At 35.9% G+C, this 15,771-nt stretch overlaps 1 long non-coding RNA gene across 2 annotated transcripts in view; it reads left to right on the forward strand.

Annotated features, from left to right (window-relative positions):
* LOC123384622 overlaps window positions 1–15,771 on the forward strand; it is a 313,155-nt gene that overhangs the window by 88,699 nt on the left and 208,685 nt on the right. For both annotated transcript variants that reach the window (XR_006596004.1, XR_006596000.1), the window contains exon 2: window positions 13,110–13,205. This is a non-coding gene — a long non-coding RNA (uncharacterized LOC123384622). The remainder of the gene's footprint in view (window positions 1–13,109; window positions 13,206–15,771) is intronic.

A 15,771-nucleotide genomic window follows, 5' to 3' on the forward strand; every position in this document is an offset into this window, starting at 1 on the left:
ATTATAGTATCTCCCTTTTCCAGAATATATATGGATTATTCCAAGAAAATTACTACATGGTTTACCTTCGTAAATCCAGGAGTTAAAGTGTGCGTGATTTATTACTGTCAGCCTAACTGAACAGATTTTCCATCTATATCAGTTACTGTTCTAAGATGCTGTCTGATTTAATCAGAATAATTCATCAAAGACTATTAGTTATCTCATAGACTTTTCAGGAACATTTGATGGTATGAAATCAGGTTTAGAAACATTGTAGCCAATGTTATACTTTGTTAACCCACATTATACTTCCAAAAAGCCGGTGTCAAGAACCTGACACCAAGGTGACTTGGTAAGAAGCCTACACTCACCATTGCAGGGTCTTGGTATGCAGATTGATTTTAGAATCTCTCCCACTACAGTGTCTGAAACGTAAATGTCTCTCAATATGACTTCTGAATAACTTCTGCTGGGCACATGACTTCTTGTCATCACAATCTTCCAAATCGATGAGCATAATGGTGTTTTTTTAATCTATGGAGCCCTGGTTGAATGCCTGCTGTTAAGGATGGCAAAGTGGGGAGAAGGGCCCAAACCTTGTAATATTGAAATCCTAAACTTAACAGTGCATGGATTTGCCCTTGTCACTTGTATTGAGACACATATGCCCTAGTTGAGGCCTGGTTCTCCTTTTAGACTTTCAATTCAGTAAGATAATACATTTCATTTCCATTAAAGCCAATTGAATTAGAATTCATATTGCTTGCCCAAAATGTTACCCTGGCTAATAAAAGCTTGGAAGTATATATAACAGGGCAAAAATGGCTCTTTCCAAAAAGCAACATAAAGCCCAGCATAATCAACTTGTGTGAGGTAGTCTTTTCCATTTTTTACAAGAAGGAACTGAGTTTTGAAGTTGGCGATTTGTTTTAATCATAACATGTAGTAATTACAGTGTAGTTTTCTCTGGTTCCAAACTATGCTTGCTCTTTTTCTCCTAATGTTCTCAATAATGATAGTTAGCATGAAACTGAAAAACTTTAATATTTTTGTTTTTTGACAGCTGAGTCTATCATGGCCAAGCCCTGGTGACTAATAACTCTTTTTTGTATTGTCTCATTACGATGTGTACATTTCATTCCCTATTTCATCTAAAGCTCTAGGTTCTGACACTATTTTTAAAGTATTTTAGATTCTGCATGTTTAGTTCTGCTTGTAACACCCAACATACTTTATTGAAGTAATTAAACATGTATAGCCTAACTGTGTTTTACAGTTAAGGAAATTGTTTATGAGGTCAAATGTACTGATAAATATTTCCTGAAGTACTTTAGGACTTAGAACACTTAGAACACTTAGAAGCTGAATATTTTTTTCATTTTACAATATACTTGAAGGTAACAGTTACTTTACAATGCCTTGTCCTGGCATATCTATATATATATATATATATTCTTTTTTAATTTTCATCTTATTTCTTGGGTAATATATATGACTCTTCTCGGTATGTGGCCTAAAAAGAAAACGTGTGTCATTTTTAATTGTGCTTGTGATGCTCAGAAGTCACCAGATTCCTAAAATTTTCTCTTTCATTCATATGTATTAATTTGTAACTTGATTGCACAATACTATATATTATAAAAGATATCAGATGATGCAGTGGGCATCATTGCAAGGACAACACATTTCTACATAACTTAAGCTCCTTTACTCTATGTGCATTCCAAAGAATGTTGAAACTGTATATGTATTTATTTCTTACCATGATCATTGAACTTAATATTTATTAGAACAGTATGGTTCACTGTCAGTCTATACTGATATTTCATATTATCTCATTTATCATCTCAGTTTCCTTATACACAATGACACATAGCTGTTCAGATCAGATGATGGTAATAATTTTATTCATACAATTGGATGGAAAAAAGTATAATATAAAGGGAATATAATTTAGATATGAGAGCTTTATTAAATAATATGTACACAGAAGAAAATGAACTATAATGTAACTACAGTATGTAGTTCAAAACTTCCTACCTTCAATTAATCAAATATAGAACTCATGAATTATCTTCATTTGTGTGAATATTACTAATGTGATTTTTATTATTATTTAGAGATGTGATACAGAACCAATCTAGGTGTAAAGGTTTTTATATTTATTTATGCTTATAAATATTTGGCTCAGGTCTCAGTAGCTATCTCAAGTCTGACTTCCTGTCAATTGTCTTGACAATGTGCATGCTTCAATTACCTATGAACTGTATAACTGCTAATTTTGCATTTACCCAATCCAAAAAGATATCAGCAGTAATGAATGAATATTTGAAGGAATAATTTGCTTTTTTCATCAAATTAGTTTTCCAGTGTTAATGTCACACATATCAAGTCCTACACACCATATCTTTTTTTAATATGAAATTTATTGTCAAATTGGTTTCCATACAACACCCAGTGCTCATCCCAACAGGTGCCCTCCTCAATACCCATCACCCACCCACCTCTCCCTCCCACCCCCCATCAACCCTCAGATTGTTCTCAGTTTTTAAGAGTCTTTTATGGTTTGGCTCCCTCCCTCTCTGACTTTTTTTTTCTTCCCCTCCCCTATGGTCTTCTGTTAAGTTTCTCAAGATCCACATAAGAGTGAAAACATATGGTATCTGTCTTTCTCTGTATGACTTATTTCACTTAGCATAACACTCTCCAGTTCCATCCACGTTGCTACAAAAGGCCATATTTCATTCTTTCTCATTGCCACGTAGTATTCCATTGTGTATATAAACCACAATTTCTTTATCCATTCATCAGTTGATGGACATTTAGGCTCTTTCCATAATTTGGCTATTGTTGAGAGTGCTGCTATAAACATTGGGGTACAGGTGCCCCTATACATCAGCACTCCTGTATCCATTGGGTAAATTCCTAGCAGTTTATTGCTGGGTCATAAGGTAGATCTATTTTTAATTTTTTGAGGAACCTCCACACTGTCTCCCAGAGCAGCTGTACCCATTTGCATTCCCACCAACAGTGCAAGAGGGTTCCCGTTTCTCCACATCCTCTCCAGCATCTATAGCCTCCTTTCATTTTAGCCTTCATTATAGCCACTCTGACTGGCATGAGCTGGTATCTCAGTGTGGTTTTGATTTGTATTTCCCTGGTGAGGAGCAATATTGAGCATCTTTTCATGTGTCTTTTGGCCATCTGGATGTCTTCTTTAGAGAAGTGTCTATTCATGTTTTCTGCCCATTTCTTCACTGGATTATTTGTTTTTAGGTTGTGGAGTTTGGTGAGTTCTTTATAGATTTTGGATACTAGCCCTTTGTCCGATATGTCATTTGCAAATATCTTTTCCCATTCCGTTGGTTGCCTTTTAGTTTTGTTGGTTGGTTCCTTTGCAGTGCAGAAGCTTTTTATCTTCATGAGGTCCCAATAGTTCATTTTTGCTTTTCCTGTCAATCGATGCAGAAAAAGCATTTGACAAAATTCAGCATTCTTTTTTAATAAAAACCGTCGAGAAAGTCAGGATAGAAGGAACATACTTAAATATCATAAATGCCATTTATGAAAACCCACAGCTAATATCATCCTCAATGGGGAAAAACTGAGAGCCTTTCCCCTGAGATCAGGAACACGACAGGGATGTCCACTCTCACCTCTCTTGTTTAACATAGTGTTGGAAGTTCTAGCATCAACAATCAGACAACAAAAGGAAATCAAAGGCATCAAAATTGGCAAAGATGAAATGAAGCTTTCACTTTTTGCAGATGACATGATATTATACATGGAAAACCTGATAGACTCCACCAAAAGTCTGCTAGAACTGATAAATGAATTCAGCAAAGTCGCAGGATACAAAAATCAATGTACAGATATCAGTTGCATTTTTATACACAAATAATGAAGCAACAGAAAGACAAATAAAGAAACTGATCCCATTCACAATTGCACCAAGAATGATAAAATACCTAGGAATAAACCTAACCAAAGATGTAAAAGATCTGTATGCTGAAAACTATAGAAACTTTATGAAGGAAATTGAAGAAGGCACAAAGAAATGGAAAAACATTCCATGCTCATGGATTGGAAGAATAAATGTTGTTAAAAAATCAATACTACCCAAAGCAATTTACATATTCAATGCAATCCCAATCAAAATTGCACCAGCATTCTTCTTGAAGCTAGAACAAGCAATCCTAAGATTTGTATGGAACCACAAAAGACCCCGAATAGTAAAAGTAATTGAAGAAGAAGACCAAAGCAGGAGGCAATCCCACACTTTAGCCTCTACTACAAAGCTGTAATCATCAAGACAGCATGGTATTGGCACAAAAACAGACACATAGACCAATGGAATAAAATAGAGACTCCAGAATTGGACCCACAAATGTATGAGCAACTAATCTTTGAGAAAGCAGGAAAGACTATCCAATGGAACAAAGGTAGTCTCTTTAACAAATGGTGCTGGGAGAACTGGACAGCAACATGCAGAAGAATGAAACTAGACCACTTTCTTACACGATTCACAAAAATAAACTCCAAATGGATAAAGGACCTGAATGTGAGACAGGAAACTATCAAAACTGTAGAGGAGAAAGCAGGATAAAACATCTCTGACCTCAGCCATAGCAATTTCTTTCTTTTTTTTTATAATTTAACTTTATTTTTTATTTTTTAAATTTTATATCCAAGTTAGTATATAGTGAAGCAATGATTTCAGGAGTAGATTCCTTAATGCCCCTTACCCATTTAGCTCATCCCCCCCTCCCACAACCCCTCCAGCAACCCTCAGTTTGTTCTCCATATTTATGAGTCTCTTTTGTTTTGTCCCCCTCCCTGTTTTTATATTATTTTTGTTTCCCTTCCTTTATGTTCATCTGTTTTGTCTCTTAGTCCTCATATGAGTGAAGTCATACGATTTTTGTCTTTCTCTGACTGACTAATGTCACTTAGCATAATACCCTCCAGTTCCATCCACGTAGTTGCAAATGGCAAGATTTCATTCTTTTTGATTGCCGAGTAATACCCCATTGTATATCTATACCACATCTTCTTTATCCATTCATCCATCGATGGACATTTGGGCTCTTTCCATACTTTGGCTATTGTTGATAGTGTTGCTATAAACATGGGGGTGCCTGTGTCCCTTCAAAACAACACACCTGTATCCCATGGATTAATGCCTAGTAGTGCAATTACTGGCTCCTAGGGTAGTTCTATTTTTAGTTTTTTGAGATATCTCCATACTGTTTTCCAGAGTGGCTGCACCAGCTTGCATTGCCACCAACAATGCAAAAGAGATCCTCTTTCTCCACATCCTCACCAACATCTATTGTTGCCTGAGTTGTTAATGTTAGCCATTCTGACAGGTGTAAGGTGGTATCTCATTGTGGTTTTGATTATTATTTCCCTAATGATGAGTGAAGTCGAGCAGTTTTTCATGTGTTGGTTGGCCATCTGGAAGTCTTCTTTGGAGAAGTGTCTATTCATGTCTTTTGCTCATTTCTTCACTGGATTATTTGTTTTTCAGGTGTTGAGTTTGATAAGTTCTTTGTAAATTTTGGATACTAACCCTTTATCTGATATGTCATTTGCAAATATCTTCTCCCTTTCCATTGGTTGCCTTTTAGTTTTGCTTATTGTTTCCTTGGCTGTGCAGAAGCTTTTTATTTTGATGAGGTCTGAGTAGTTCATTTTTGCTTTTGTTTCCCTTGCCTCCGGAGACGTGTTGAGTAAGAAATTGCTGCATTCAAGATCAAAGAGGTTTTTTGCCTGCTTTCTCCTTGAGGATTTTGATGGCTTCCTGTCTTACATGGAGGTCTTTCATCCACCTTGAGTTTATTTTTGTGTATGGTGTAAGAAAGTGGTCCAGGTTCATTCTTCTGCATGTAGCTGTCCAGGTTTCCCAGCACCACTTGCTGAAGAGACTCTTTATTTTATTGGATGTTCTTTCCTGCTTTGTCAAAGATTAGTTGACCATACATTTTGGGGTCCATTTCTGGGTTCGCTACTCAGTTCCATTGATCTGATTGTTCTTTGGCCAGTACCATAGTGTCTTGATGATTACAGCTTTGTAGTATAGCTTGAAGGCCGGGATTGTGATGCCTCCTGCTTTGGTTTTCTTTTTCAAGATTGCTTTGGCTATGTGGTGTATTTTCTGGTTCCATACAGATTTTAGGACTATTTGTTCTAGCTTTGTGAAGAATGCTGGTGTTACTATGATAGAGATTGCGTTGAATATGTAGATTGATTTGGGTAGTATCAACATTTTAACAATATTTCTTCCTATCCAGGAACATGGAATCATTTTCCATTGTTTTGTGTCTTCTTCAATTTCTTTCATCAGCTTTCTATAGTTTTCAGTGTCTAGATTTTTCACCTCTTTGGTTAGATTTATTCCTAGGTATTTTAAGGTGTTTGGTGCAACTGTAAATGTCATAAATTCCTTGATTTATCTTTCTGTTGCTTCATTGTTGGTATATAGGAATGGAACCAATTTCTGTGCGTTGATTTTATATCCTGAAAATTTACTGAATTCATGAATCAATTCTAGCAGGTTTTGGGGGGAATTTTTAGGGTTTTCCATATAGAGTATCATGTCATTTGTGAAGAGTTAAAGTTTGACCTCCTCCTGGCCGATATGGATGCCTTTTATTTCTTTGTGTTGTCTGATTGCAGAGGCTAAGACTCTCAATACTATGTTGAATAACAGTGGCAACAGTGGACATCCCTGTCTTGTTCCTGACCTTAGGGGGAAAGCTCTCAGTTTTTCCCCATTGAGGATGATATTAGCATAGGGTCACTCGTATATGGCTTTTATCATCTCAAGGTATGATCCTTCTTTCCCTACTTTTTTGAGGGTTTTTATCAAGAAAGCATGCTCTATTTTGTCAAATGCTTTCTCTGCATCTATTGAGAGGATCATATGGTTCTTGTCCTTTCTTTTATTGTTGTGATGAATCCTGTTAATTGTTTTGTGGATATGAAACCAGCCCTGCATCCCAGGTATAAATCCCACTTGGTCATGGTGAATACTTTTTTTAATGTATTGCTGGATCCGGTTGGCTAATATCTTGTTGGGGATTTTTGCATCCATGTTCATCAGGGAAATTGGTCTATAGTTCTCCTTTTTAGTTGGGTCTCTGTCTGGTTTTGGAATCAGGGTAATGCTGGCTTCATAGAAAGAGTTTGGAAGTTTTGCTTCCATTTCTATTTTTTGGAACAGTTTCAAGAGAATAGGTGTTAACTCTTCCTTAAATGTTTGGTAGAATTCCCCTGGAAAGCCATCTGGCCCTGGACTCTTGTTTTTTGGCAGGTTTTTGATTACTAATTCGATTTCCTTCCTGGTTATGGGTCTGTTCAAATTTTCTATTTCTTCCTGTTTCAGTTTTGGTAGTGTATATGTTTCTAGGAATTTGTCCTTTTCTTCCAGATTGCCCATTTTATTGGTATATAATTGCTCATAATATTCTCTTGTTATTGTTTTTATTTCTGCTGTGTTGGTTGTGATTTCTCCTGTTTCATTCTTGATTTTACTTATTTGGGTCCTTTCCTTTTTCTTTTTGATCAAACTTGCTAATGATTTATCAATTTTGTTAATTCTTTCAAAGAACCAGCTTCTGGTTTCATTGATCTGTTCTACTGTTTTTTGTTTTTTGTTTTTTTTTTTTTTTTGGTTTCGATAGCATTAATTTCTGCTCTAATCTTTATTATTTCCTGTCTTCTGCTGGTTTGGGGTTTTATTTGCTGTTCTTTCTCTAGCTCCTTAAGATGTAAGGTTAGGTTGTGTATCTGAGATCTTTCTTCCTTCTTTAGGAAGGCCTGGATTGCTATATACTTTCTTCTTATGACCGCCTTCGCTGCATTCCAGAGGTTTTGTGTTGTGGTGCTATCATTTCCATTGACTTCCATATACTTTTTAATTTCTTCTTTAACTGCTTGGTTAACCCATTCATTATTTAGTAGGATGTTCTTCAGTCTCCAAGTATTTGTTACCTTTCCAAATTTTTTCTTGTGGTTGCTTTTTAAGTTTCATAGGATTGTGGTCTGAAAATATGCACGCTACAATCTCGATCTTTTTGTACTTACTTAGGGCTGTTTTGTGTCCCAGTATATGGTCTATTCTGGAGAATGTTCCATGTGCACTGGAGAAGAATGTATATTCTGCTGGTTTAGGATGAAATATTCTGCGTATATCTGTTAAGTCCATCTGGTCCAGTGTGTCATTCAAAGCCATTGTTTCCTTGTTGATTTTTTTGAGTAGATGATCTGTCCATTGCTGTGAGTGGAATGTTGAAGTCTCCTATTATGGTATAATTATCGATGAGTTTATGTTTGTGATTAATTGATTTATATATTTGGGTGCTTTCACATTTGGTGCATAAATGTTTGCAATTGTTAGGTCTTTTTGGTCTATAGACCCCTCGATTATGATATTATGCCCTTCTGCATCTCTTGATACAGTGTTTATTTTAAAGTCTAGATTGTCTGATATAAGTATGGCTACTCTGGCTTTCTTTTGTTGACCATTAGTATGATAGATGGTTCTCCATCCCCTTATTTTCAATTTGTAGGTGTCTTTAGGAGGTGTCTTTAGGTCTAAAGTGGGTCTCTTGTAAACAGCATATAGATGGGTCTTGTTTTCTTATCCATTCTGTTTACCCTATGTCTTTTGATTGGAGCATTGAGTCCATTGATGTTTAGAGTGAATACTGAAAGATATAAATTTATTACCATTATGATGCTTGTAGAGTTGGAGTTTCTGGTGGTGTTCTCTGGTCCTTTCTAATCTTTTGTTGCTTTTGGTATTTATTTATTTATATGTATATATTTTCATCTTTTCACCCCTCAGAGTGTCCCCCTTAAAATTTCTTGCAGGGCTGGTTTAGTGCTCACAAACTCCTTTAATTTTTGTTTGGGAAACTTTTATCTCCCCTTGTATTTTGAATGACAGCCTTGCTGGATAAATAATTCTTGGCTTCATATTTTTCTGATGTAGTACACTGAATATATTCTGCCACTCCTTTCTGGCCTGCCAAGTTCCTGTGGATAGGTCTGCTGCAAACCTGATCTGTCTTCCCTTGTAGGTTAGGGACTTTTTTTCCCTTGCTGCTTTCATGATTCTCTCCTTGCCTGATTATTTTGTGAAGTTGACTATGATATGCCTTGTTGATGGTCAGGTTTTTTTTTTAATCTAATGGGAGTCCTCTGTGCTTCCTGGATTTTGATGTCTGTTTCTTTCCCCAGGTTAGGAAAGTTTTCTGCTATGATTTGCTCACATAACTCTTCTACCCCTATTTCTCTCTCTTCCTCCTCCGTGACCCCTATGATTCTGATGTTGTTCCTTTTTAATGAGTCACTGGTTTCTCTAATTCTTAAATCGTGCTCTTTTGCCTTAATCTCCCTCTTTTCTTCTGCTTCATTATTCTCTATAAGTTTGTCCTGTGTATCGCTGATTCTGTGTTCTGCCTCATCCATCCTTGCGGCCACTGCATCCATCCGTGATTTCAGCTCAGTTATAGCATTTTTAATTTCATTCTGTTTTTTACTTCTTTTATCTCTGCAGAAAGGGATTCTAATCTATTTTCGACTCCAGCTAGTATTCTTATTACCGTGATTGTAAATTCTGGTTCAGACATCTTGCTTGTATCTGTGTTGGTTAAATCCCTGGCTGTCATTTCTTTGTGCTCTTTCTTTTGGGGTGAATTCCTTTGTTTTGTCATTTTGAAGGGAGAAAAGGAATTAATGAGGTAGAAAAATTGAAATTAAAAAAATTAAAAATTAAAAAATATTAAAATTAAAAATTAAAAACACACACACTAAAATCGAATAGATGATGCTAGATCCTAGGTGTGTTTTGGTCTGGGTGTAGAAAATGGTTTGACAGATTAGAAAAACAAACAAAAAAAAAAGGCGGGGGGAGAGAAAAATAAGGAAATCGTTTGAGAATTTGAAAAAATGAATACACTAAAGTAGACTAAAAGACACAAAACTAGAGAATATAGGTGAAAAAAATAGAAAAATATTTTTAGTAAAAATTAAAAAGAAATATGAATTTTTTCATTTTCTGTATTTAAGAAAAAGTTAAGAAATGAAAAATAGAAAAAAGATTTAAAAAAAGAGAAAAGACAAAAAAACAAATTGTTTGAGAATTTGAAAAAGTTAATACACTGTAGTAGACTGAAATAAAATGATGGGAGTAAGACAGAATTTGAAAAAAATTACATAAGAGCAAAAAATATAGTAATAAAAATTATATAAGAATATTTTTAAAAGAAATTCAAAATAAAACTGAAGTTTTTCTCTTTCTGCATTCAAAAAAAGAAATGAAAAAGAGAAAAAAATGAAAGAAAAAAAGGAAATTGTTTGAAAGTTTGAAAAGGTGAGTACACTGAAGTAGACTAAAATTAAATGATGGAAGTAAAGTAGAATTTGAAAAAATTTACACAAAAGTAAAAAATATAGTAATAAAAATTAAAGACAGATAGTTTTAATAAAAATTGAAAATAAAAATGAGTTTTTTCTCTTTCTTATTCAAGAAAAAGAATTGTAAAAAATAAAAAGGAAAAAAAGAGAAAAAAATTGAATAGATGAACCTGCTAACAGATTGAAGTAGGACTGAAATTGCATCGTTTTCCCCTAGAGGTCTGTCCATGTAGCTCTTTATAGTCCATAAATTAAGCTGGCGGTTAGGTTTGTGTTCTTGAAGAGCGAGGTTGACCCAGTTGGGCAGGGCTCGGTGTAACACTAGATGGCGCTGCTAGCCTACTGGGGTGGATTGTTGCAGTGCTCTTTGGTGCACATGCGCATTCGTGGGAGCGGTGAAAAATGGCGTCACCGATCCACCCAGTTTGTTCTCCCAAATCAGTGATCACACACCGGTCCTCCGTCTTCAGCTCTCGTACACTCCCCACTTTTCCACTCTCCGTGACCAGGCCCCAGGCAGTACCTCTCTCCCAAGTTTTGTCTCAGATGCGGCTGTTTTCCTCAGCCCCTTACTTCCAACAGACTGCAGCTTTGACCCACTCTGCCCCCTGCAGGAGTGTCTCATTGAACAATGGCCGAATGTCAACTGCACCCAGGAGTGCCCACTGGACCCTGCTGTTGCCCATGCCCAGAGACTGTGGCCAGGTGCCAGCCCACCCCCAAAAAAGATCGCGAGGCAGTGTAGCCTCAGCATTTCAGGGACCATGGAAAATTGCAACACACATCTGGCACCAGGCTTCACCCTCAACAACCTTGCCCCAGCACCAGCGAATGTGGCTGCTTTCCGGGGTCTGCTGGGACCAGGTGGCTTCAACAGTCTCTACCAAATGTTCTTCCGGCAGCGGAAATGCTTTTCCCCGTGTGGCCTGAGAACCTCCCAGATCCCACTCTGCTCCTGGGGATTCACCCTTCCCAGCAGAGCATCGCCAGATATGGAGCTGCAGAGTTGTAGCCTCTGCGCTCCCCTTGTTTACAGTCTTAATAGAATTTAAACCTTCTCCTTTCTCCTTTCTCCCTTTTTAGTTTAGTCCCTGCAGCTGTTTCTAATTTTCCACTTTCTCTCCAGCTGCTTTTGGGGAGGGGTGCTTTTCCCGTATGCTCCCCCCCTCCCCAGTCTCTGTCCTCTCTCTGCCCACAAAAGGGGTTCCCTACCTTTTGGGGCTTCTTGCTCCCCAAGTTCAGCTCTTCATGTTGTGTACCTGCTGAGTTCTGTGGTTCAGGTTGTGCAGATTGTTGTGTTAATCTTCTAATCAGTTTTCTAGGTGTGTAGGATGGTTTAGTGTTGGTCTGGCTGTATTTCATGGACGCGAGACACACAAAAAGCTTCCATGCTGTTCTGCCATCTTGTCTCCTCCCCCCGCAGCAATTTCTTACGTGGCACATCCCCAAAGACAAGAGAATTAAAACCATATCTCTTTAATATATATAAGCAACACATTTTAGTATAGGCTTCTAAAATCTACATATTACAACTCTAGGTACACTTGGTATCTGTCTCTGATGCCAAAAAATTTTGAATGAGCAACAGACAAAAAACCATTCTGTGATGGTGCTAAGGCCAATGAGTTTGGTTCTCCATTACTCATTCTAGTTCTGGGTCATTCATAAAGCCGGGAAATTGCTCAGGACTGTGTCTCATAGCCAAACCAGAAGTGACAGATTGCTCTGGTTAATTAATTGCCGCGACTGCTTGGCCTGGCAATTCATTTTATAGAAAGCACCAGAGTATCCCCAGAGGGGCCTTGTGGATAATTATTTTTAAAAACAGAGAATAGTCAATACTTCTTGATTATAAGAAACTACCTTAAACAAATTTCAATATGAAAAATCTTAAAATATACATTTTCCCAGAATTGCCTTTATTCCATATTTTAAAATTAAGTTTTAGTACTTAAATAGTTTGGCAGATGGTGGTATTACATTTTGAAAATAAATGAATATGACATCATTAAATTTTTATTTCTAATTAATGCATATGTAATCAATCCAATTAAATTGATTAGAAACATTCAATTTACTTAAACCTGGCATGTAAAATGTTGTCTGTTCCAATACTTCTCATGGGTGACTGGCCTTTTCACCTCATATTCTTGGTTCCATAAGATTTTGTTGATATTTCTTTGACACTGTACTTAGAGAAATATATGCCTATAGTGTAATCACAATGAAAAATTAACTGTTAAGTATTCATTTTTTTACCCAAATGATAACTATATACATCTCTGTTTAGGAAAAAATACTTCAACCATACCATTGTTTATACTGACCTAAGAGCTGAGTCACAGAAGTGGGTTAAAATTTTCTGTTGGATAGGAGATCCTGAATATTTAGTTTTCAATGAGACTTATTATTTGTTGGCTAGTATTTGTTGGTTTTTCTGTTATTGTTTTTAGATACTTTGATATGACCACAGAACATTTTAAAATATGAAAATGTTTTTATTTTCTTTTTTCAGAACCAATGTATATTGTTTTCATATTATTCTAATTAACTAGAAATGTGTTGTCTTGAGTTTTTAAGCCATTTTTTTCCTTTGGTTATTATAGATTACTTATTCGTGAAGATGGAAGAGATAATTATACCAATTTTATGCTTACTTAATGCTTGCTTTACTTAATAAAAATTTAATTTTCACTTTGCAGCAGGAAGACTAATGAGCCTCGACTGCTGTCTGTTAGAAAATGTAAATGAAAGAGTGACATTATTTACTGCAACAATGGGATTAATAAGCATAAATTGTAAGTGAGAAAACATATTTTTTTTACATGTAACATGTAAATACTACGCAAGTCCATGTGGGTTTCCTTGTATAAAATTTATCAAATGGGAGGTGCCTGGGTGGCTTAGTCAGTTAAGCTTCCAAGTTTGGCTCGGGTCATGATCTCACAACTCGGCTCGTGGGTTCGAGCTCTGTGTTGTGCTCTGTACTGACAGCTTGGAGCCTGGACCTGCTTCAGATTCTGTGTCTCCCCCTAGATCTCTACCCCTCCCCCACTTGTGCTCTGTCTCTTTCTCTCTCTCTTTCAAAAATAGATAATCATTAAAAAAATTAAAATTTATCAAATGAGTGAATGGTAAGGTACAAAATATGAAGCTTATGTTTTCAAAGATATAGGAAATGTATGCTCAAAGTTATGATTATTCTACAAGCTGGAGCTACTGTTAATTCCAAATATCATCAGTCAATGAAAAATCGAACAACATGTTGACATGCAAATACAATATAGTAAAGGCAATGTATGTTATGTTGCTACTAGTTATGTATCCAAATCTCTAAATTAGGTTAAAATTTTATAAGGGTGTTATTTTTGTAACTATTAATAATAATGACATACATATATTTTGACAATTTTTTAAATTTATTTAACAAAATATAATTAATACATTGAATTTGTTTTTGTATAAAGAGGCAGTAAACATGCTGATTAGGAGTCTTGGAGACTGGACTACAATCTAGACCTGTATTTACATTCCTGTCTTACCACTGACCAGATTTGTAACTTTGGGCAAACGTCTGGGGTTTGGTCCTATTAATCAGGATAGTATCAGTATGTACATCATAGGTTCTCTATGAAGATTAAATAAAATGAGCCAGTATTTTTAAACTTTTCCTTTCCTTTATTACCCCATTAAGGAAACTTTAGGATATTTTTATATCCTAATTCCTCACCATAAAATTTTTATACCAGGAATGTATTGTATATTAGCTGATTCACTATGGCCCCTTGGAGGGTTGGGAACTACCATAATAACTAAGATATTTTTCTCTTCTTCTACTCTAGAACCAATTTTTGCCCCTTAGGTTGATATTTCCCCTGTTGAGAATGCATGCAATAAACTAAGTTCTTACTGAATATTTAATTTTTTATCACTCAATATATTAATACATGTTAGATATTATTAACATCATCATTATTATTATTATTATTATCATCATTATTATTACTGATATGGGTCATCAACACTAACTTATAACCGATTGCATATGTATTTACATAGTGCTATTTTGAAATTTTTTTTAATCTTTATTTATTTTTGAGAGAGAGAGACAAGGTGTGAGCAGGGGAGGAACAGAGAGAGAGGGAGACACAGAATCCAAAGCAGGCCCCAGGCTCTGAGCTGTCAGCGCAAAGCCCAATGCGGGGCTCGAACCCACAAACCACGAGATCATGACCCAAGTCAAAGTTGGACGCTTAACCAACTGAGCCACCCAGGCACCCCAGTACTGTTTTGATTAAAACACTTTTATTAAGGTGCCTGCATGGCTCAGTCGATTAAGTATCTAACTCTTGATTTCTCTCAGGTCATGATCTCATGGTTGTGAGATGGAGCCCTGCATGGGGCTCTGTGCTGAGTGTGGAGCCTGCTTAAGATTCTCTCTCTCCCTCTACCCCTCTCCCTGACTCATGTGTGCTCTCTCTCTAAAATAAAAAAAAAAAAATTAAAAAAAATACCAACACATTTTTACCAAAGATACATATTCCATGTGTGTTGGGAGAAATAACAATTTTACTTAATTTTTAGTGACTCCATGTATGTATTTATAACAATTTTACACTTTAGAGGCAATGACAATATTTTAACCCACATGTAGTAACAAACTTACCCACGTGTAATGGAGACAAGTGACTGTGCTCTAAATAAATGCAAAAACTAATTTTAGGGTGACTAAAAGTCTTGGTAAAGAATGAATGCATCCTAGGCATTCACACTGTTTCTCCTTTGGCAATAGTATTTAGGAGTAATTTCTACAACATAAGGGCATAAAATCTCAACCCAGAGAAATGTGAAAAGTAAAAATACAATAAAACCATCATCTAGCATGGACTTAATGAAGCACACAATTTTTCAATGTGTCGTTTCTTCCTTGGGGTTCTGGTCAGGGTCTTATCAACATTTTTTCTCAGCAATCATAAGCCAAATTTTCTTTGGTATTCTTTGGTACCAGTTGAACTCCCTTCCTTTTTAGATTTTATAGTCACTTTTAAAATATCAATAATAAAGATATATTTGGAATAAATATCTGTTTATTTTTGCCAAAAAGAAGTCTATGTTTGTATGGTGCCATATCATAAGCAACACTATTAACAAAAGATAATCCACACAATAACTAAAAGACTTGAACTTGCAAAATAATTCACACCAATTCCTTCTACAGCCACTCCAAGGCCTACCTGTGCATAAGGTTGTTTAGGAAACTCTCCTAATTTCTATTCAATAGTAGAGTCACATGAAAATAGAAACTTCTAAAATTTTCATTTTTATTTAAATCATTTTGTTTTCCTTTATGTAAAGAAAACCAAT

This window comes from Felis catus, chromosome A1 (genome assembly GCF_018350175.1).
Source record: "Felis catus isolate Fca126 chromosome A1, F.catus_Fca126_mat1.0, whole genome shotgun sequence".
Lineage (NCBI taxonomy): Eukaryota > Metazoa > Chordata > Mammalia > Carnivora > Felidae > Felis > Felis catus.